The 23,846-nt window shown below is 45.9% G+C and overlaps 1 long non-coding RNA gene across 1 annotated transcript in view; it reads left to right on the top strand.

Moving 5' to 3' along the window:
- Window positions 1-21,680, top strand: part of LOC112544342 (uncharacterized) — a 44,303-nt gene extending 22,623 nt beyond the window's left edge. The window contains exon 3 of the long non-coding RNA XR_012902030.2: window positions 21,155-21,680. This is a non-coding gene — a long non-coding RNA (uncharacterized LOC112544342). The remainder of the gene's footprint in view (window positions 1-21,154) is intronic.
- The last annotated feature ends 2,166 nt before the right edge of the window (window positions 21,681-23,846 follow it).

Below are 23,846 nucleotides of genomic sequence, written 5' to 3'. Positions count from 1 at the left end.
AGTTTAAACACTAAATATTACTATTTTAAAAAAAGCATTTGTGGCTAACTACTAAAGATGCCTTTAAGAAGACTAGACTTATGACCTTTTTCAATGCAGAACAAGGCATCATTGTACACAGCCTCTTAATTTGTGAACCTGAGCAAGGATTTACAGAGGACAGCAGCTCAGTCCTGGTCTATAATGCACACAGATTATATGCATTATTAAGATTTTTACCTTGGGAGTATTTATTTAGAATTATTTCAACAAAACTGATGGCTCCCTAATGAGTTTTTAACCAATTAACATAACCAAATTATGCCTCCATTGACACAGAATTCAGAGCAGCTCTGCCACATACAGCATGTGTCCTTGGTCACAGAAATGAGGTCTGATATACTGCATAATATACAAAGCCCTCAGGCATAGTATATAAAAAGCATGCACATTCATACCACTTTAGGGTTGATATTACACAGGAAACGTTATTTTTCCTATTCCAGAATATGATTTCATTAGAAAAATGTGCTTCAGTAGGAGAGAGAGGGTATGTCTACACTACAGTGCTAATTCGAACTAACTTAGTTCGAATTAGTTAATTTGAACTAAGCTAATTCGAACTAACGCATCCAGAACTAAAAACTAGTTTGAATTAGCGTTTTGCTAATTCGAACTAGCACGTCCACATTAAGTGGACCCTGAAGCGGGGTTAAGGATGGCCGGAAGCAGTGCCAGCAGGGCATCAGAGGAGGACTTAGAGCGTGGAGATGCTGTCTCAGGCTAGCCGAGGGCTGTGCTTAAAGGGACCTGACCCCCACCCCGGACAGACAGTTCTCAGGGGTGCCCCACTTGCAAAGCAGTCCTGGCTTGGAGTGCCCGGAGTACCCACACTGGGCACATCACAGCACTCGGCCATCAGACCGGCTGCACTTGCCGCAGGCTGCCATCTGGGGAGAGAGGGCAATTGGGGGGCTGTAGGAGAGCTTCCACCCCCCGAAGCCCGCAGAGCCAGCCCAGTCCTCCCCATCGGGGGCTCGTGCCCCATTTCTCCCTCACCTCCTTCCACTTACCCTTCCCTAGCCCCTCTTTTTGATGTACAAAATAAAGATAACGTGTCTTCCAAAATGGAATCTGTCTTTATTGAACAAAACTGGGGGAGACTGGGAAAAGGAGGTGGGACAGGGGAAGAGAGAGGCTGGGAGAGGGGAGGGCAACTAAAATGATCAGGGGTTTGGAACAGGTCCCATATGAAGAGAGGCTAAAGAGACTGGGACTTTTCAGCTTAGAAAAGAGGAGACGGAGGGGGGACAGGATAGAGGTCTCTAAAAGCAGGAGTTGGGTGGAGACGGTGCATACAGAAAAGTTCTTCATTAGTTCCCATAATAGAAGGACTAGAGGACACCAAAGGAAAGGAATGGGTAGCAGGCTTCAAACTAGTAACAGAAAGTTCTTCTTCACAAAGCAAATAGTCAACCTGTGGAACTCCTTGCTGCAGGAGGCTGTGAAGGCTAGAACTGGAACAGAGTTTAAAGGGAAGTGAGATCAAGTCATGGAGGTTGGGTCCATGGAGTGGTATTAGCCAGTGGGTAAGTGGGTAGGAGTGGTGTCCCTGCCCAAGGTTTGTGGAAGGCTGGAGAGGGATGGCACAAGACAAATGGCTTGGTCACTGTCTTCAGTCCATCCCCTCCAGAGTCCCTAGGGTTGGCCGCTGTCGGCAGACAGGCTACTGGGCTAGATGGACCTTTGGTCTGACCCAGTACGGCCATTCTAAGCTCAGGGCTCAGGGCCGGGGGTCGCAGTGGACCCCCTTGATTCTCTTGCACACCTGCTCCTGGGTGGCCAGGCTGGCAGCTCTCCTGCCCAAGCCGGCCACTTTCCTGTGCCTAGTGCGGAGATCGTGGACAAGGTCCACGATGTCCGCACTAGCCCAGGCGGGTGCCCGCCTCTTGCGGTCCCGGGCAAGCTCCCGGGAGCCGCCAGCCTGGTCCCGGGAATAGGGGGAGGACTGGGGGGCATTGGGTGGGTGGCTCGATCTGTGCCAGGTGCAGGGTCTGCTGGCTGGGTGCTGGCAGGCTTGCACCTGGCACGAGCACCGTAGCCAGCCCGTGCCCCTTTAAGGGATCCGGGGCCGGGAGGGGGGCAGTAGAGTCTCCCTGGTGTTGGCCAGAGTGGCCACCAGGGAAACCTGGGGAGGGCTAGCCTCCCACTAGTTCGAATTAAGGGGCTACACACCCCTTAATTCGAACTAGCTAGTTCGAACTAGGGTTAATCCTCGTGGAATGAGGTTTACCTAGTTCGAACTAAGCGCTCCGTTAGTTCGAATTAAATTCGAACTAACGGAGCGCTAGTGTAGTGCCTATGGAAGTTAGTTCGAACTAACGTCCATTAGTTCGAACTAATTTTGTAGTGTAGACATACCCAGAGAGAGAGAGAGAGAGAGATTGCACACTCAGTGAAGGGATGAACATTTCTGGACTGTATAACAGAAAGAGCTGAACAGGAACACCAATCCCTAATCCCAAAATGGCTTTTGCATTTGGATGTTGTCCGCCTTAATACAGAAGGTCTTCCCAAAAGGCACAGCAAAGGTGAAATGCTGCCCCCAGCGCAGTCATTGGGAATTTTGTCCTTGACTTCAGTGTGGCCAGGATTTTACTCTAAATAGTATTCCGTATATCAGCCCTATGTAGAGGACAGTGCAGATTCAGCATGTCCTATAGTGTCTAACTCAGAATTTAGATAATCTGCTGCCAAATTATTCTCACTTCAGTTCTCAAGAGATCTGTGCTAGGGATGTTGGATAGTGGGTAATTGAAAAGTTGTGTAAGTACATGACATCTTTGCCAGGTGCTTGCTTAGGAAGGACAGGGTTGTGGGTTCTAGTCTTGTCTCCCCTGAGTTGGGATGGGATGGCCAAAACTGGTCAGCCTTGGAGCAACAGGGATAAGGGGTGTCCTGATGGTAAGGGGGGGTCCCATGTGGCCTAGGGGATAGGGTGCATGCCACCCTGTGCTGCTGTCTCTGATAAAGAGACTGCAGAGGCGGGGAAATGTGGGTAGTCAAGAAGATAGACTGATGAGCATAGGCTTAATTGTATAGTTGACTACATTTTGACATCCCTAATTGTGCAGGTAATTCCCTGTAATTTAGGGCCAAATTCTGCCTTTCCTTACAGTAGTTTAAATGTGGAATAACATCACTGAAGTGAATGGATTAGTTTCAGACTTATACTGATATAACCAAGGCCATATTTGTGCCCATGATTTTTAAGGCTACCCATGTCTTTCGTTTTTGGGCCCCTCTGTGGAACATAGTGAAAAAGGAGAATAGGTTTTGTTTTTCCCAAAGATATGCTTCTAGTTCAAACAGTTATTAATGCTTGGAAGTCCCGCAGCCTGCATTATACAGAAGGTCAGAGTACATGATCACAATAATCTGTGCTGCCCTTAAAAATCTATGAATCCATGGGGGTGATTGAGATGAGAAAGAAGAACTTCACATTAACCCCTGTGCTTGCACTAGGAGCAGAACTGATGGGATCTGAAAGAAGTCTGTCTCGACCTCTTTGGCCAAAGAAAGATGCTGTTATATGGGAGGGAATTTGCTGTCATGCATAAATAATCCTTGCTCCCCAGTGCTGATAATGGATTATTTAACTGCAAGTTATTGTAGCTCTCTACTTACTATTTCACTGATAGCATTTTCTTATGAGCCTATTCTTGTAGTGGCTGTATCTTACTTCCTCATTTGCCCTTCCACGCTATATTAGCTTTGCAAAACATTTAAGCTAGTCTCATGGGACCATGAAGATATTATACCCTAACCCTTTCCCAGGGAAGAGTGGTGTAATATGCTTTAAGGAATGATTAACACTCATTGCTTACTATCTCTTTGAAAACATATTCGACTATCCCCATTCTGCATTAACACAGGTCATACATTATAGAGAAACCTTTATCTATGAGGACAAATATCTCATCATCTTAGGTGTTTTCAATTAAGATTTAATAAATGTATAGCCATTTTTGTCCCCAGATGGTATTCATTATAGGTCCTGATTATTTCCAACTCCACTCTACTGAAAATAATGAAATTAGATCAGCACACTTATGTTCATTGGGTTGTGTTATGCAGCTGAAGTAAAAGGGATACAAATATACATTTTCATAAGGTCTGCATCGCTCAGCTCATTAACCACAAATATGCCAATGAGCTAATATTGTTATTTTTAGTGTTGAAAGATCTATTGAAAATACCTTAGAGCTAAAGAGCTGGAATGAATGACTGCACTGAACATGGAAGAACACAGTGAATTGATGTATATATTATATTTTTGAGAAGTGAATGTTACGCGGACTGGAGTCATGTTGTAACTAACTAATTGGTTTTCCAGGGATTGGATGGATATTTGTTTCCATAGTATCTGTGTATATTTTTATTACAAATATTTATACTGTGGAAAACAAAGAAAAGTATTTTCCATTCATCTCAGACATGTACTGTAGTGTATTTTTTTGTAAAAGTGTAATTTACACATGTAGACTTTTTTTTGTTACATAACTGTTCTCCAAAACAAAACAATGTAAAACTTTAGAGCCTACAAGTCCACTCAGTCTTACTTCTTGTTCAGCCAATTGCTAGGACAAACAAGTTTGGTTACCTTTACAGGAGATAATGATGCCCTTTTCTCATTAACAATGTCACCTCAAAAGGAGAACAGGCATTCTGAGGGAGAATTGTATGTCTCCCGCTTGTTTTATCTGCATTCTGGCATATATTTAATGTTATAGCAGTCATAGATGATGTCCTATCACATGTTGTTCATTTAAAAAATACCATCATAGATTTAACAAAACACAAAGAAGGTACCAATGTCCGACTTTTAAAGATTGCTATAGCACTCGATCCAAAGTTTAAGAATCTGAAATGCCTTCCAAAATCTGAGAGGGATGAAGTGTGGAACATACTTTCAGAAGTCTAAAAAGAGCAACACTACAATGTGTAAACTAAAGAACCTGAAAATCAACTTTCTGCTGGTGACATCTGACTCAGGTGATGAAAATGAATATGCATTGGTCTGTATTGCTTGGAATCATTATCAAGAAGAACCTATCGTCAGCATGGGTGCATGTCCTCTGGAATGGTAGTTAAAGCATGACCAGACAGAAGAATCTTTAGTGTATTAGGCACATAAATATAATTTGACTCTGGCTATAATAGACCCATGCAAACACCTGTTCTAATTTTCAGCTGACATTGTAAACAAGAAGCAGGAAGCATTATTTACCAGTGTAACCAAACTTGCTTGGCTGAGGAATTGGCTGAAGAAGAAGTAGGACTGAGTGGGCTCTAAAATTTTCCATTGTTTTATGTTTGAATGCAATTATTTTTTGTCCATAATTCTACATTTGTAAATTACGTTTTCTTGATTAAAAAAAATTACACTACAGCACTGGTCTCAGGTGAATTGAAAAATACAATTTATTTTGGTTTTTACAAATTTTGTTTAGAGACATGCATGTTAGTAAAATGTTACAATAAATCAGGAACAGTACAGTTACTTTTCCAGTGCAGACTTTGAGAAGTCAGGCATGCTCCTCTGCAGACAGAATCTGACAATTATAGGAAAAAACCTCAGAGGACAAGAGAAGATCTGGTCAATGATGTGGCACCATTCAATGTTTCAATTAGATAAAAAGGGATCAAAGAAGAGTTAGAGAGATGCAGGTCAGAACAGAAGCCACTGAATTTTTTTCACAGCAACCTCTATGCCCATACACTCATTTTTTACGCCTCTATGCCCATACACTCATTTTCACAGTCAGGTAATTACCTTCCGTTCCCCCCCCTTCCCCAGCACACTCCACTCATTGTGAAAGCAGCTGTGACTGACAGCTGGACATTAACAGCTTTCTGAGGTTTTCCAATAGCCCTTACCACTGAACAGCCTTGTTGAAAGACATCTCTAAAGACAACCTGATGCGGGTTTCTATGAGTTTATTTTGTGTGACACAACCCATACCAACCACTCTGGCCCCTCTGGAAGCCTGTAATATCCCTTGGGTTTCATGGGAATGCCTCACTCAGAATGAGTGGTAGGAGGAGGCAGGGAAGCAACCAAAATACACAGAAATGTCAGTGCCTCTCATTGTCAAAGTGGTACTTCAGAGCATCCCTGTGGGCTCCACAGTCAGCATTAGTGTCTAGCTGTTCAAACTGTGAGTCCAGGCTCACAGATAAGTTGTAATCAATTCAGTGGATTACAATGAGCAAAATACCACTCCATCTGCTGACTATCTAACAAATCTAAGCAAAGTAGGAGCAAACTGTATTTACATAAACACATCCAAGGTCTCTTCCCCCTTCTAACTAGCTGTAAGGAAAGCGTTCCTCCAAATCCTGCTTGCAGAAGTATTGTTCTTTGCAAGAAAGTGATTGTCAATATTTATAACCCAATTATACACATTTTCAAGGACTTTGTCCCCAAGCTAGAGAAATGCTATTTGTATAAAGCAATAGTGACATCTGGTGGCTATTATTTAAATCACAACTCTCTATATGGATAACAAATGTAATTTTTCTTTAAGGGGTGGGGAACCTTTCTTGGGGCGGGGTCTGCTGACTCACAGAAAAATCATTTGGGGGCTGCACAAAAGTGAGAAATTAAGAAAAACAATAACCCCCTGACTGAAAAGCAGAAAGGCACTCCCCAATGTTCACATTTCCCTTGCATATCAGAGCTGGGGGAGGGGTGGAGGCAGGCTAGTAGATTTTGTGGGGGGAAAGCCTTCAGGCAGCGCTTTACTATGCCAGACAAAGGGGGAGGGGTCGCAGTATGTGGCGCTGCTTTCACCCCACCAGGCAGAGCCCATAAATTGGATCCCGCTCTGGCTTGCCTGACTCCAGCCTGCAAGGCTTGGGCACCTTCCCCCCACAGTGGAGAGCAGCACTGGCACTGCATCCCCATGGGGGGTGGGGAGGAGCAGGCCAGCTGGAGCACCGCATGGGCTCTCCAGTGCAAGGGGGGGGGGTGGAAATCTAAGCCTCGGGGGCAGGATCCAGGCAAGCCAAAGACTGGAGCTGGCCCCCAGGCCTTAAGTTCCCCACCCCTTATTTAAGATATGGCTTTAAAAATTTGTCCTAAACATTGCAGGGGGATTTTACTTTTCTAACATTGTCTTCTGTTTTCTCTCTCTCTCTTTTGTGTATATAATACTTTTGTGAAGGAATCACAGTTTATTTCCATATATCATGCAAAGATTCTTAGGAACAAAAAGTTAAAAACACAGACCTTTCACTATATGCCCAAAAATCTTGTATTCAATGTTGTGACTCCAGAACACATCTGTTTAGCATGCACTGTTATCCAATTTGTTGGGCAAATGAACTACCAGGTGTGGATGCAAATGTTGGTTTTACAAAGACCTAATGGACCAATCAAAAGTGAGGCCCCCATTCTACTAGGCACCACACAAACAGTAGCAGACAGCTTCTCTAGGGCATGGACTGCGATTTAAATAGGCAAGACAGATGGAAGGTGGAGGGGAGGGTCAAACGTGCAAGCAATATGAACAATATGACAGTAGCAGATGTCATGTTTGCTCTGTACATATTTAGGCTCTGAGGGTGGTCAGGCAAACCCCATCCACAGCTCAAGGCCCTCACCTTAACGAGAGGAGCTTCTTAACTCAGGTCTCAAATGATTTTAGGGACCAAGAAATGGGAAAAAAACAGGGATGAGAGTGAAGGTCAGAGGGACAAAATCAGGAATCTAGCTGGGGACACTGAGCAGAGAACCCTGAACAGCACCCATGGCTCCTCAAAGGCATTCAGGGAGTCAGTGGACATGCTGGTGGAACTCTATGGAGACTTGGCTTCTGTTTGGGTATGTCTACACTAGAAAGTTAGTTCGAACTAACGGACGTTAGTTCGAACTAACTTTCCTATGCGCTACACTAGCGCTCCGCTAGTTCGAATTTGAATCGAACTAGCGGAGCGCTTAGTTCGAACTAGGAAAACCTCATTTTACGAGGACTAACGCCTAGTTCGAACTAGCTAGTTCGAACTAAGGGCTGTGTAGCCCTTTAGTTCGAACTAGTGGGAGGCTAGCCCTCCCCAGGTTTCCCTGGTGGCCACTCTGGCCAACACCAGGGAAACTCTATGCCCCCCTCCCGGCCCCGGACCCCTTAAAGGGGCACGGGCTGGCTACGGTGCCCGTGCCAGGTGCAAGCCTGCCAGCACCCAGCTAGCAGACCCTGCACCTGGCACGGCACAGAGCCACCCACCCGATGCCCCCCAGCCCACCCCCTCTTGCCGGGACCAGGCTGGCGGCTCCCGGGAGCTTGCCCTGGACCGCAAGAGGCGGGCACCTTCCTGGGCTAGTGCGGACATCGTGGACCTCGTCCACGATCTCCGCACTAGGCACAGGAAAGTGGCCGGCTAGGGCAGGAGAGCTGCCAGCCTGGCCACCCAGGACCAGGTGTGCATGAAAATCAAGGGGGTCCACTGAGACCCCCGACACTGAGCCCTGAGCTTACAATGGCCGTCCTGGGTCAGACCAAAGGTCCATCTAGCCCAGTAGCCTGTCTGCCGACAGCGGCCAACCCTAGGGACCCTGGAGGGGATGGACCGAAGACAATGACCAAGCCATTTGTCTCGTGCCATCCCTCTCCAGCCTTCCACAAACTTTGGGCAGGGACACCACTCCTACCCTCTGGCTAATAGGACTCCATGGACCCAACCTCCATCACTTGATCTCACTTCCCTTTAAACTCTGTTCTAGTTCTAGCCTTCACAGCCTCCTGCAGCAAGGAGTTCCACAGGTTAACTATTTGCTTTGGGAAGAAGAACAACTTTCTCTTACTAGTTTCAAGCCTGCTACCCATTCCTTTCCTTTGGTGTCCTCTAGTCCTTCTTTATGGGAACTCATGAAGAACTTTTCTGAATGCACCCTCTCCACCCAACCCCTGCTTTTAGAGACCTCTATCCTGTCCCCCCTCCGTCTCCTCTTTTCTAAGCTGAACAGTCCCAGTCTCTGTAGCCTCTCTTCATCTGGGACCTGTTCCCAACCCCTGATCATGTTAGTTGCCCTCCCCTCTCCCAGCCTTTCTCTTCCCCTCTCCCACCTCCTTTTCCCAGTCTCCCCCAGTTTTTTTCAATAAAGACAGAGTCAATGTTGGAAGAAACGTTATCTTTATTTTGTACATCAATAAGAAGGGGGGCTAGGGAAGGGCAAGTGGAAGGAGGTGAGGGAGGAATGGGGTACGAGCCCCCGATGGGGAGGACTGGGCTGGCTCTGCGGGCTTCTGGGGGTGGAAGCTCTCCTGCAGCCCCCCAATTACTCCCTCTCCCCAGATGGCAGCCTGCGGCAAGTGCAGCCGGGCTGATGGCCGAGTGGTGTGATGTGCCCAGTGTGGGCACTCAGGGCACTCCAAGCCAGAACTTCTTTGCAAGTGGGGCACCCCTTAGAACTGTGTGTCCGGGGTGGGGGTCGGGACCCTTTAAGCGCAGCCCTCGGCTAGCCTGAGACAGTATCTCCATGCTCTAAGTCCTCCTTTTATGCCCTGCCGGCACTGCTTCCGGCCATCATTAAGCCCTGTTCAGAGTCCACTCAATGTGGACTTACTAGTTCGAACTAGCAAAATGCTAGTTCGAACTAGTTTTTAGTTCTAGATGCGTTAGTTCGAACTAGCTTAGTTCGAATTAACTAATTCGAACTAAGTTAGTTCGAACTAGCGCTGTAGTGTAGACGTACCCTCAGTTCTGTAACAAGTATGTTCACTGTATTATAGTACTCAGCCACTAGGTGGTCCCATGTGTAACATATCTTAGTTTTTCATAGCCAAAGCCTTGCAGTGCATTAAACACATGTCTTTGGGAAGGAAGTCCCTGTCTGGTACAGAGGTCTGATCTGATCTGAACAGCCCTGCATCCTACCATGTATAAGATGTACACTAGTGCCAGAGGAGAACAGAATAGAAGATAAACAATGCAGGATTAATCTCATCAACATGTCATCCTTCAATAACCCAAAGAACTTCCACTTTAATGGAATTTTACCAGGACATTCAGGAACCAAGAAAAATATATATTTAATCTTTTATAAAAGCTCTGCATGCATTGGCTGAAAACTAATTTGGGAACTGCACAAACATGAAAATCAGAAATAGGCTGGTTACCGGGTTAATAAAGAACCTGTCACCCCAACTACAATCAAAGACATACTTAAATCTATCTTGAGCTATACAGGTAGCAAAACAGTGTGAATTAGTCATATAGTAGAACAAGTATGGACGTTTTCCATCTGTTTGCTGTACCAAATCAGTCAGGGAATTGACTAATATTGTAGACAGACAATTTAGCATGTGTAATGACAGAGCGTGCCTGGACAGTGAAATGGAACATTATGGAAAGACTAATAACTTTAAAAATTGACCCCAGGAACAGACGTGACCATCATCTGTGAAGGGGACTTACAACCACCCTCAACCCTTTCCAGAGCGGAAATCACCTGACACAGTCCTGGAGGTATTCTGAACTGCATGGGCTAGTTTACCACAGAAACAACTTACAAAGACAAAAGCTTTGATCACATATATGGTAAATGCAAAGGCCAACAACCTTCTCAGCTGCAGTGTGGGAATCGCGACTGACTTAATGAAAAATGAAGACGTATTCGATGAAGTATTAGATGTTTGTAGATGGAGAGAAAAACTACTATAAATATCTGTTAGAGACAATGCTGAACCATATAATGACATACAACTTGCAGGATTCCTACACCATTATGTCATAAAATGGAAAGAATGGATTGGTGCAATCAAGAAAATTTGAGCCAACAGCATGGCATGCCCCAATGGTAACACTTAAAAAGAAAAATGGTAAAATACCAATGTGTGACTCTTAAGGCGCTTAATGAAGTTAGAGAAGAATATATCCTCCCAACACCGGGTAACTTCCTTCCCAATATGAAAGTAACTACAGTATTCTCCACGAAGGGGGGGGGGGGGGGGGACAGCAGACTTGATGAGACCCTGGGAAAGATGTGTGTGTGTGGGGGGGAAGGGCTGGCTCATCACTCCCAGAAGGCATGGGGCCTCAGGCAGAAGTGGGGTGGCTAGGGCAGCCACCCCTTACAAGAGCCATCCGGAGTGTGCAGTGCAGCACTTCAACGGTGATTTTAAGAGCCTGGGGCTCTGGCTGCTGCTGCTCCTGCAGCAGCCAGGCGTTTTGAGTCTTTTGAATTGCTATGCTCCAGGACAACTGCCCCCTTCTTGGCAGGCCTGATTCTCCAAATCAGATACCTCAAGTGAATTCTGGAAAATTCCTTTAGCCAAAGAAAGTGCTAAATGATCTAAACATGCTTTGGGAGATTTTTGCTTGAGAAGATTACCTTTTGGGATAAGTAGTGCATTTAAAATTCCCCATCTCCCCAGTGGTAGAACTGTTAACAAACCCAAATGGACTTGTAGTCTTCAAGGGTCGTGTTTTGATACTGAAAGAATACCACAAAACTATAAACAACATTGTAAACTGAAGACCTCTGTGTAAATTTGAAAGAAGCTTGTCTCTGTCACCAACAGAAGTTGGTCTAATAAAAGGAGTTACCTCAACCACCTTGTCTCTCTGATATCCTGGGTGTGTTTATCTTTACAACACAAATGTAAAGATTAGCTTCAGTTTAGACTGACTAAACAAAGAAAAGTGTATTTTCTGCCTAGTCTATTCAAGTTTATGTGACAGAGAGAGTTGGAATCAGTCTTACCCCTGGGAAAAAAAAGCAGTTTGAGATACACCAGAACTGAGGTGCATGCTGGGGATGGTAGGTTATCTAGGTCGATTTCATTCTAAAGTGATAGAATTACTGAATGAACTATAAAAGTCCAACACATCTTGGTTTTGGGGGACAAATCAATAAATCATCAACTAAAAAGTAAAAAACAAAAAATCTCAACAGCTCAAGTTCTCATGTCCTATGATTTGAAGAACCCCACAACTGTCACTTGCAGATGCAAGTGACTATGTTGTAGGTGGTGTATTGTTGCCACAAGCTTGGTTCTGACTGCTCAGAATCAAGCTTGTGGCAGAAAAATGATGCGTACAGTTTGGAAAGGAGCTCCTGGCAAGCACATGGATATGTGAGCACTTGTAGAGATATCTGTGGTGTACTGAATTCTTTTACACTGAAAACAGACCACACATTGTTTGAAACCCTTCTCAACACAGAACACCTGGATCAAGTACTGATATGAGGTGCCAATAACAGTTGTTAGATATGTTCTTTTGAAAAATTTGGCAGTAGCAGACACTGTTAGTGAGCCCAGCATCACACTCAACTCCCCATGAGCTAATAATGAGACTGAGACTTTTCAGCTTGGAAAAGAGATGACTAGTCCCAGAGGCTACGTCTACACTGGCCCCTTTTCCGGAAGGGGCATGTAAATTTCACTAGTCGTCGTAGGGAAATCCGCGGGGGATTTAAATATCCCCCGCGGCATTTAAATAAAAATGTCCGCCGCTTTTTTCCGGCTTTTAAAAAAGCCGGAAAAGAGCGTCTAGACTGGCCCCGATCCTCCGGAAAAAGTGCCCTTTGAAGTAGGAATAAGAGCCTCCGGAAAAGGGCACTTTTTCCGGAGGATCGGGGCCAGTCTAGACGCTCTTTTCCGGCTTTTTTAAAAGCCGGAAAAAAGCGGCGGACATTTTTATTTAAATGCCGCGGGGGATATTTAAATCCCCCGCGGATTTCCCTACGACGACTGCTGAAATTTACATGCCCCTTCCGGAAAAGGGGCCAGTGTAGACGTAGCCAGAATGTTTCAGGTTTTATTAAAAATGCATCTTAAAATCAGCATATACTGGATTCTCACAATTCCTTAAGAGAAACATACATTTTAGTCTAACTGCCAAATTTGTAGAGCTGTCCATGAGCCCCCAAATAAAAGCCATTGTGCTATTACATAGAGAAGGACGGATACGTTTGTGGTGACGACACCGAGCTGGGGACTTGGGAGATCAAATTTTGATCTGGCACAGCCAATCTTGAGCAAATCACTTCAGGTAAAATTTTATGTTTTGTTTTCTAAGAAGAGCAGCAAGAACTCATAGTCATGGAGGAGGGGTCAAGGTGGCTTTTAGATGCCATTTTGACCTTCTCATCTGGGTTGTTATGGGAGCTGAAGAAGCCCTTGGCATAAATTTGGTCAGCCTGGGAAGCCTCTCTAAATTATGGCAGCCTCCGCCAGATTGCACCCTGGGAATCTCCACAGTGCTACATGCTACAGATCCAACATGTCCCTTCTGCCATCCGTCCCAGCCTCAGCATGCCCCCTATGCCAGGAATCCTTGGAAGGCAGATTTATGGCTTATTTCCAAAAGGGCCTGCACCAGGGCAATCTGTCGCCAGCCGGAACCTGGAGGTTTTAGGGTCCTTTTACGCCGCTCTGGCCCCTTTATCTGGTTGAAAGGAACTTATCCTTAATCTTACCATGCCTCAAGTCCCCTTTTGTAAAATGTGGCTATTTTCTTTATCTATAATGTCTTTAGATTGCAAACTCCCTGGGGCAGATACTTTCTTATACTGTGTATTATTACTACTTATAGGCTGCGTCTAGACTGGCATGATTTTGTGGAAATACTTTTAACGGAAAAAATTTTCTGTTAAAAGTATTTCCGCAAAAGAGTATCTAGATTGGCAAGTGCCTTTGTGCAAAAGATTTGCTTTTGCGCAAAAGCATCTGTGCCCAGTATAGACGCGGTTTTGCACAAGAAAGCTCCGGCGGCCATTTTCGTCATCGGGGCTTTCTTACGCAAAAAATTCCTGTCCCTGACTACACTGGCCCTCTTGCACAAGAACACTTGCGCAAGAGGGCTTTTTCCCAAGTGGGAGCTTCAGAGTTCTTGCGCAAGAACACTGACAATCTTACATTAGATCGTCAGTGTACTTGCGCAAATTCTCATGGCCAGTTTAGACAGCTGGCAAGATTTTGCACAAAAGCAAATGCTTTTGTGCAAAATCTTGCCAGTCTAGATGCATCCACACTGTGTATTGCTTCTTATATTGTGTATTACCCACAGAGTTTCTTATCTTGGCTGGGCACCTAAACACTGCTGTAAAATAAATAATTATTTCAGTTGTTTGTATTAGGTCATTTATGACTTCTAAAATAATTTAGTTACAGGGATACTCTATTTAGACTCACTGTAGAATGCTGTAAGTGTGAGGCTTTAAAACCTTTCCACTACAAATCCTTATTTTCAGAAGCTTATAACTTACTGATAAAAGTTCCCACAGACAACTTCATTTGTGATTAGATTTTATTCTCCCACCCAATTTGTAAAAGTGCACTTTGGCAATTTTTGAATGAAGAGACTGTTAAGAAAATAACAAGAGAGGCTAAGTGGGTGAGGTAATGCCTTGTTTTGGACCAACTTCTGTTGGTGAGAGAGACAAGCTTTTGAGCTTACACAGACCTCTTCTTCAGAAGAAGAAGTCAAAGGCAACATTCACAAGGTAAACTGGAAACTTCTTCATTTTGCCCAGTGAGACCATATCCATTTGAACTAAGTGATTTTCATTTTGTGTAGCCTTCTGAACCATTGACACATAGATTTAAGGAATACTTAAAACTTTGAGAAATCCCTCAGATCTGCAGATCAGATACTGTAGGGATTGCTTCATTTCAGCAGACTGGTATGATAGACCCTAACAAATGTTATTTCCATGTTGTCTAAAACATTGGAAAAATGAATGTATTGACTTTTTGGAACAGAAGGATAGCATGCATCTTTCCCCATTAAGACTTCTGGTCAAGTTTTATAGTTGCAGGTACAGCTGCACCTCTCTTCCTCCTGGGCATCTAGCCCTGATGCTTTTACTTTTCCTGTGGTGGTATCATTGGGGTTATCTGACTAGGCTTGGCTCTTGTGGTTCTTCCCTTTAGGGGTTTGTGTCTGATGGTGAACAGAACAGATCAAAGTTTTGTATTAAAAACGAAGAAGAGAAACAAAACATTCAGAGAAAAGGATTTTAAAACAACAAACCCATCCATACGCCTCTATCTTACCTAAAGACCATGCATCTTATGATGATGACCCCTGCAGGTCTAGATTCTTCTGACCCCTCAAGAGGTGGGTGAAAGCCAGAAGAGCTCCCCAATGTCTATGGCCTCCCATTTAGAGAGTCACCTTTTTTCAACCAGAATTCCTTGTCTGCTCAGTTTCAGAGCTTTGTGGGCCTGGTAATCAAACCAGTTTCTTCGGATCAACAGGAGGACAAAATAGTTTCCATTGGATCAGTGGCTCTCCTTTTGTCCTGTAACAACCCTCAAGTATTTGAAAAGGGAGTGATGTGTCACATCAAGCTATTGTTTTGCTTTCCAGCCTGCTTCCTTCAACCACCCGGTTAACATGCAGTATTAATACATGATTAGAGCAACCCTTCTTTTGCCATACAACCATTCACATAAGCCAGATTTTCTTTAAAAGGCCTGATCCAAAGCTCACTGAACTAAAAAATCTTTCCCGGAGCAGGCTTAGAGTTCTGCTCTGAAAAGGGACTAGATAAAATGCTAAGAAGGTGCCAACATGTTCCCTTGAAGGGGTTCATATGCACCTCCCTGTGGCAGTGTCTGGGAACTGGCTCTCACCCCATTTGGTGCTCCCTTCCACACTGTGGCCCTCTCTTTCCCTGTGACTCAGGTCTCTCCTCACGTTTCAGCCCTCTGACCACAACACTGTGTAATTGCCTCTTGTGGGGTAACAATGTCCCATTAGACAAGCTGTCTGGATACTGCCTCAGACAGTCTTCTGTTCCATATCTCCAAACCACATGTGCCTCTTTTCCTAGAGACTGGTAGGGGAGCCCTCCCTCTACACTGGGGTCCAGCTCAGGAATCCACTAACTGACAGACAAGATCCGCACACTCCCACTTCTTCCTTGGACTTTCTCGTATTCAACCTCTGTCAAGCTTTCTTCTTTGTATCTCCTCTGATTGACTCTTCTTTCCATGCTAGGTTTCTTACTCACCACTTATCCATACTCAGAGAGTGACTGCAGATTTCTTCCTTGCAGCCTCTCACTTTCTGGTTTATAATCCTATCCCAGATCCGTGCCCTGATGGGTTTTCTCTGCTACTTGGTGCTATTGTTTCCTGATTCCACTCCAGGTGCAGCATAAAAGGATAATTAGCACTGTCAGTCCACATTGACCCATACAGGGCTTGTGTGGGGCACAGCCCCTTCACAGTCCTTCATATGACTGTCCTACAGTGTAGTTGCTGGGCCTATGAGCAAATGACCCCTGCATATTCTGCATATTCTCCAAGGCTTTCTCTATAGATTTTAGGACAATCATAGGTATTATAATTCAGAGAAAATGCATCTGTATTCCCCCTTTATGGCACACCTAATGTGCCCACTCTTAGGTTTCCAGGTCCCCAGCTGTCACCTCTCTTGGGAAGAGACATGTGACTCTTTTCCTTTTAACTAGGGTTTTTTTCCAGGCTGCTTAGGGTAGCCAACTCTCTGTTTTCACAAAACCAAACACCCTTGCCCTGCCTCCTGCTTCTCTTCAGAGCTCCTATCCATGACCTGCCCCTTTTCTGAGGCCCTGCCATTGGACACTCCATCCCACTTCCCTCTGTGGTTCTCTTTCCCACCCTGATTCACTTTCTAATTTTTACTAAGCTAGCTCAGGGAACTAGGGGGTGCAGGCTCTGGGGTGGGACTGAAGATAAGGGGTTTGTATGCTGGAGGGTGCTTTAGGCTGGGGCTGAGGGGTTCAGAGGGTGGCAGGGCTTGGACAAGTGGTTTGGGCTTCAGGGGTGCCTCATTGGTGCAGGCTCTGGGTGGTGCTTACCTCAGGCTGCACCCAGAAGCAGCAGCATGCTTCTCCCTGGCTTCTGCATGGAGGTGAAACCAGGTGGCTTTGAGCATTACCTTGTCCTCAGGTGCTGCCCCTGCCACTCCCATTTGTCAAAGTTCCCAGCCATATAGGTTATTATACCATGCACATCTGCATAGTATTTGAGTGCCTTACAGTACTGCATTAAGCATTCTGATTGACATCTATCATTTGTTTGTTCTCTCCTCTCCCCAGCGCGACGGTGTGCCATGGAGTGTTTTGCTTTGGATATATGAAAAAGAGAGAGAATGTATGTAAATATATGTTTATGTTAGAAAAAAGACAAAGAAAAGTACCTTGCACCTTGAGTGGAAAGTGAGATATTTGTGATGGCACTTAGTTCCTGGGGGAGATCATTTCTTTTACTCCTGTTTCTCCCGTTAAACTGACATTTCTAAGCCAAATCTGACAGTCTTTATCCAAGCAAAACTTCCACTGATTATGCCCTTAGATAGTATTTACTGTATCAATACACCATGAAATGCAGAACTGATGTGTACTTGCAGAAGGCCAGCTTGTACCCAGGTGGTACACAAGAGCACCAGAAAACTCCCACCTTCCCATTGGGTAGATCTAGATTGCATCCCTCTGTTGGCAGAGGGATGCAGATTAGGCAGGTCGACATTGCAAATGAGGCAGGGATTTAGATATGCTGTGCCTAATTTGCATTAAAATGGCTGCCATGTTCTGCCAACTCAGCACTTTGTCAGCAAAATGTGGCAGTCTAGAGGGGGATCTGTCAAGAAAGAAAGCCTTTTTCGACAGAACCCTTATGCCTCCTGCAAGGAGGTTTACAGGATCTGTCGAAAAAGCCTTTCTTTCTTGACAGTTCCCCCTCAAGACTGCCGCTTTTTGCGGACAAAATGCTGAGTCTGTAGAACGCAGTGGCCATTTTTATGCAAATTAGGCACGGGATATTTAAATCCCTGCCTCATTTGCAATGTCGAGCTCCCTAATCTGTATCCCTCTGCCAACAGAGGGATGCAATCTAGACATACCCATTATGTCCTCTTTCCATGGAGTGTTTCCACACAATGACAGAGCCTGCACTCCCACAAGTACAGAAAGTCGTCTCACCTAACACCCTTAGCATTGTTGGTTGGTTATGGAAGGAAATATGCACTGATTCAGAATATTCATACCACACATTTGCATCCACTCTAGTTACTGGAGGACCAAATAGTCTATGATTTTAAGTAGAGATGTTAAGAGTTGGTTAAATAGGTAGCCGCTGAAAATAAGCTTTATACTGCAGAGCCTGCAGCAAAACCTCCCTAGGAGTGGGGCTGCCAGCCCTTGCCTGCCTGGCTCCCTGAGAGTGGAGCTGGCAGCTCTTGCCCACTGGGCTCCCTGGAGGGAGGCTTCTCTACCCTGCTGCAGTGAAGCCGTCTCCCTGGGAGCCGGCTGAGTGTTTATCAGTTAAACATTTAGCCTGTTACACTCTAATATCCCTAATTTTAACATAACTTTATGCAGCATGAATGCTAATGGCCTTCAGGATTTGTGCCTCTTTGAGGCCCAATCTTACCCAGAGCTCCATTTAGTCAGTGGAGCTTTGAAATGTGCTGAATACAGGGGCTATGACCACTAGGCACAATCTGCTATGTCAATATTAACTAACTACTACTAAGTTGAATTTTATATTTCTAATGGCCAATTATGCTGCTTTCTCAAGTGAAATATTAACTATAGCAGAGTAATTAGCAGAACTATCTGGGGTATCTTTTCAAGGCTGCGGCTCTTATGCATGGCTTTGCAAAATGAACAAGGACCATTTCTGTCAATTCACCATAGATTACAAAAGATTATTGGGTTCTAGTTTCATCCTAGAACAGTTGTCTCTCTGAGCTGCCTTGTTTTGGAAGATGAAGCAGCCGAGAAACAGAACAGTAGTTCTAATTCATATCAACTCTGCTTTCCTCAACAGCTCATTTTCTTCCCTTTGTCCCTCCCCCTTTCTCCCCCTTCTTTGCTGCTGCTGAAGGCAAGCTAATTAGGCTGTTCCCTCAAGAAATACTCATTCTGAGCCATAATAGCCACATCAGATAGACTGCTAGAATAAAACTCTCCATAATATAATCTTATAAGTGCCTATCAGCTTGTCATAATGTCTCCCTGCCTGTTTTCCTTTCATTCCTCACTTTGCAAGAAGAATTGTCTCATCCTGTTTTCTATTTGAGTGTTAAGCAAATTCACTTCAAAAATTTATGAAATAGGTTTCTTTAAACATGTTTTTTATTTTCCCCTCGCCTCCTTTTTATTTATACGTTTCCAAGGCATGAAACAGCAAATGTTATCCAATAAAAATACAGGATATATTTCTGTAGCTTTCTTTTTGTGAATGCTTAACCTTCTGTTAACCCAATATATTAAAATTCTTCAAACACAGAGTAGCAATGTTCATAATCTCCAGTTCATTATCTTAATTAGATCTGTCCTATATTATCCCACAATTGATTCTCATTACTTTAAAGGTGATCAGCCTTGGAAGGGGATGTGAGCAGAATTCACTGAATTCTATTGTGGCAGCATTTCTCTGATCTGCCTTTGAATCTTTCAGGTGCAATAATGATAATGCTACTGGTATGTTTAATTAAAATTTGTATTTAAATGATATGAATATTAATTTGGGGAATGAACTCAGGAATAACTCAGGGGGGTAAAATGTCTGTAATGGCCCAAGGATGTGAATCGAGTTTGGGATTCCCATTAAAATATAAATAAATCTTTAAAAACTATGAAAAATCCAATGTATACCACCCCACAAACTATTAGCAATGCTTTGCCTAAGTAGAGTATGTCTCCTCAGGTAACATTTTGCCTCATCTGCCATTAGTATTCATCCTTTGATAACAAATTATACCACAAGCACTTGACATACAGCCCTGCCTATGAGCTAATACCCTCTGCTAAATCTTCATTACTTAATTAAGAAGGGTTATTGGCCTTTGAAAAATCTCAAGTCAAAGTGTTATATCAGCAATAGTCAGGTTACCTCTAATAGTGTTCTTAGGAAGAAAATAGCAGCTAAGATTAAAAGTGACTCCCCAGAAAGTTAATATGGCACCCAGGAAACTACTTTGGAGGGTCTGGGAAGGACAAGAGCAGTTCAAGTCTTTGATAATGCAGTTTTCTATATCCAAATCCCCCTTGGAGAAATCCAGCACGTCAATACTCTGGGCAAGGAGGTTGACAATATAGCTTTTCTTTGTTCCGTGAATAGCACCAGCAAACAATATCAAAATGGCTCCTGTTTCTTTATTGTCATTTTTTCTGAACACAGGAAACATCAAATAATGAACAGCTCTTGTACAGCTTATCTGCTGTTGCAGGATGCTTTAAAAAATAAGACTACAAAACAAAGATAAAAGCTGTTTGGTATAGGAACATCATGTGAAGTTTAATGGGTGTTTGCCAGACAGTGTTTTGCCGGCTGTTAGCCAGTTGCCTAGTAAATTCACAGGATGCACATTCTAGAAGATTTCCTGAGAATAAATGAAGTTAATGAGAAATTCCAGGCTTATTAAATGGGAGGACAGAAATGCCTGATTTTGTGTATACAGCCATCCTGAGAAACATGCCCCTCTTCTGCTCCATCCTCTCACCCTTGGCCTTATATATTGAAGCCTCTATGTGAGAGTGCTTCAACCACCATATATATTGTCTATTCCTGGGAAACACTGACCCTGGCCCATTTTTGCACAATCTCCATGCAGTCCAGCCACTGAATAGAAGTGAAAGCATCACACAGATAGTTTCTCCATGGACACAGGAGAAGACACGAACTTCGGGTGAGATGGAGGGACAACGAATGGACACGGGGACGCCCGGTCACATGGTCGCCTACCATATTTGCTTTTCTTACTGAGCATTGGGATGGTTTCTTCCTATACCTTTAATAAGTCTTCTTTAAAATACTGCCAGCTCTCCTGCACTCTTTCCCCCTTCATGTAAGCATCCCAGGGGATCCTGTCCATCAGCTCTCTGAAAATTCGAAATAGCCAAATCAAAATTAGCGCTGTGTAGAAGCTTATTTTGAAATAGGGGGCCTCCAGACCTTCCCAGGGTGCCCTGGTGGCCACTCTGGGCCAAACCAGGAAAAGGGGCATGGGTGCAGTCCTGGGCCAGCTCACACTCCTGGGGATAGCAGGACATGCAAGCACATCGGCTCTGATGGTGCGGAGACCTGCCATCCTCGCCTTGCAGAGGGGGGCTGAGCTTCACCCACTGTGTCCCCAGGGATAACTGACCTCTTCTCTTGTTTCTCCACAGCCACAGCAGCTGCGAGTGTAGGGCACACCACCCCACTGAGGACTCCTCCTGCACGCAGGCCAGCAGGGTGACCCGGAACCAGGAGGAATACCAGTGGCAGCACCTGGGGATCCTGTGAAGGCAGGTCCGCATCCTGGAGCACTGGGTGCATGAAGACCTGCAGCTGTGGTGGGAGAGCTGTTGGGAGCTGCTTGCCTAGGGCCGTGCCATCTGTGACTACCTGCAACCACCTGCAGATCCTGGTGCAGAGATTGGTGCCTCCTGCCACTCCAGCCCCTGCTGCCTCCCCAGATATCGTGTCTCCTCCCACTCCTGATCTCCCTCCTGCCTTTTCTTCCCCCCGCCCATCCTCCATACCCGCTCCCCCCCCAGGGACGCCGAGGCCCCTACCCCCACTGTGCTGGTAGACAGGTGGACCAGCAAGACCCCCAACCCTGAGCTTCTCCTCCCCCTTCCTCCCTTTGCCTCCCCCTTCCAGCTCCCTCCTCTGAGGTTTACCCCTCCCCTATCCCACCCTCTCGCCTCCCCTCTCCCGCGCTCATTCCCCCTCCCCTCCAGTTATGTTCAATAAAGAGAGTTTATTTTTGGCAACACACGTGTTTTTATTTTACATTAGGAAGGGAGGTTAAGGAGCGGAAAGTGGAAGGACGTGAGGGTGGAATGAGGCACAAGGCCCCAGTGGGGCATGCCAGGGAGACTTCACTCCTTCTCCATCTGGAAACTCTCCCGCAGGGCCTCCCAGATACCAACAGCCCCTGATGAGCCTCCTAGCTAGCAGCCATGCGGGGCTGCATGTACAGGCCAGCCAAGTGGTCGGCCTCTGCCATCCAGCCTGGCAGGAAAGCCTTCCCCTTCCTTTCACACAAATTGTGCAGCACACAGCACGCTGCTACCACGTGCGGAATATTCCTCTCAGAGAGGTCCAGGTGGGTGAGGAGGCATCTAAATTGGGCCTTCAGTTGGCCAAAGGCACCCTCCATCATGACGCAGGCCCTGCTGAGCCTGGCATTAAAGGCCTGCCGGGAGGGGTTGAGGTGTCCCGTGTAGGGCTTCATGAGTCAGGGCTGTAGTGGGTGGGCTGCATCCCCCTCCAGGCACACAGGCACATCCATGTCCCCAACCCTGATGTGGCGGTCGGGGAAGAAAGTCCCGGTGTGCAGCCTCTGTCACACGGAGGAGTTGCGGTACACCCGCGCATCGGACCAGCTGGACCAGCCCACATTAATGTCCAGGAAGTCGCCCCGGTGGTCAGACACAGCCTGCAGGATGACCGAGAAGTATCCCTTCCGGGAGGCCTGGTGATCTGGAGCATGGATGGGGATGTGCATTCCGTCGATTGCCCCCCCTCAATTGGGGAAGCCCAGGGTGCCAAAGCCCTCGATGACTGCGTCCACATCAGTGAGGCAGATGACTCTGTGGAACAGCACTCTATTGATGGCCTTGAGCACCTGCAGAGGGACACACAAAACTGAGAGTCACTGGGGTGCCAGGGTGGCTGACAGAGCTCCTTCCCCGCCACTGCCCCACACCTCCTCCCCAGGAGCAACCCCCCCTGCAATCCTGGCTACCTCAGGCAGTCCATAGTGTGGCTGGGACAGAACAAACCCTCCCAGGAAGGGGACTTTCCTCCCCACCCCCAGACACAGTGGCTGGAGACTGCCATACCTGCATGAGCACTGCTCTGATGGTGGATCTCCCCACACTGAACTGGTTCACCATAGATGGGTAGCTATCCATTGTGGAGAGCTTCCAGAGGGCAATGGCCACATGCTTCTGGAGGGGAATGGCGGGCCTCATGTGCATGTCCCATCACTGCAGAGCAGGGACGAGCCACTCACAGAGCTCAAGGAAGGTGTCCTTCTTCATCCTGAAGTTCTGGGTCCATTGTTGGTCTCCCCAGCGCTCCAGGACGATGTGGTCCCACCAGTCACTGCTGGTGTTTAGTCACCAGATGCGGCGGGGTACGTTGGCATCCAGGCACTGCTGCTGCTCCTCCTTGTCCCCCAGGAGGGTCTGGAAGAGGCCCTGCGGGTCGGGCTGCAGCAGATGCTGCGGGGCAGACTCCAGCAATTGCTGCCAGGCTTGCAGCAAGATATCCAAAAAGAGCACCAGAGTGCCCAGGGGCAGCTCTGGCTTCATGGTGCCAAGTGCTGTAGCAACAAGGATTAAAAACATCCAGCAAGACATCCAAAATGAGCACCAGAGTGCCCAGGGGCAGCTCTGGCTTCATGGTGCCAAGTGCTGTAGCAACAAGGATTAAAAACACACAGAATTGTTTCCCTGGGATACAGCTTGGAAAAGTATCATGTAAGAGGTCTCTGAGGAGTAGCTGTGTTGATCTGTATCTGCAAAAACAATGAAGAGTCTTAAAGACGGGGGCTGTGTCTACACTGGGCCACTTATTCTGGAAAATCAGCCGCTTTTCCGGAATAAGCTGAGAGCTGTCTACATTGGCCCTTGAATTTCCGGAAAAGCAACAACGCTCTACTGTACAAAATCAGCCGCTATTCCGGAAAAGCTACGCTGCTCCCGCTCGGGCATAAGTCCTTATTCCGGAACACTGTTCCGGAAAAGGGCCAGTATAGACAGCCCAGTAGTCTTTTCCGTAAAAAAGCCCCGATCGTGAAAATGACGATCGGGGCTCTTTTCCGGAAAAGCGCGTATACATTGGCCACAGATGCTTTTCCGGAAA

This window comes from Pelodiscus sinensis, chromosome 2 (genome assembly GCF_052426305.1).
Source record: "Pelodiscus sinensis isolate ZL-2025 chromosome 2, ASM5242630v1, whole genome shotgun sequence".
NCBI lineage: Eukaryota > Metazoa > Chordata > Testudines > Trionychidae > Pelodiscus > Pelodiscus sinensis.
This window is presented reverse-complemented; position numbering and strand designations above follow the sequence as displayed.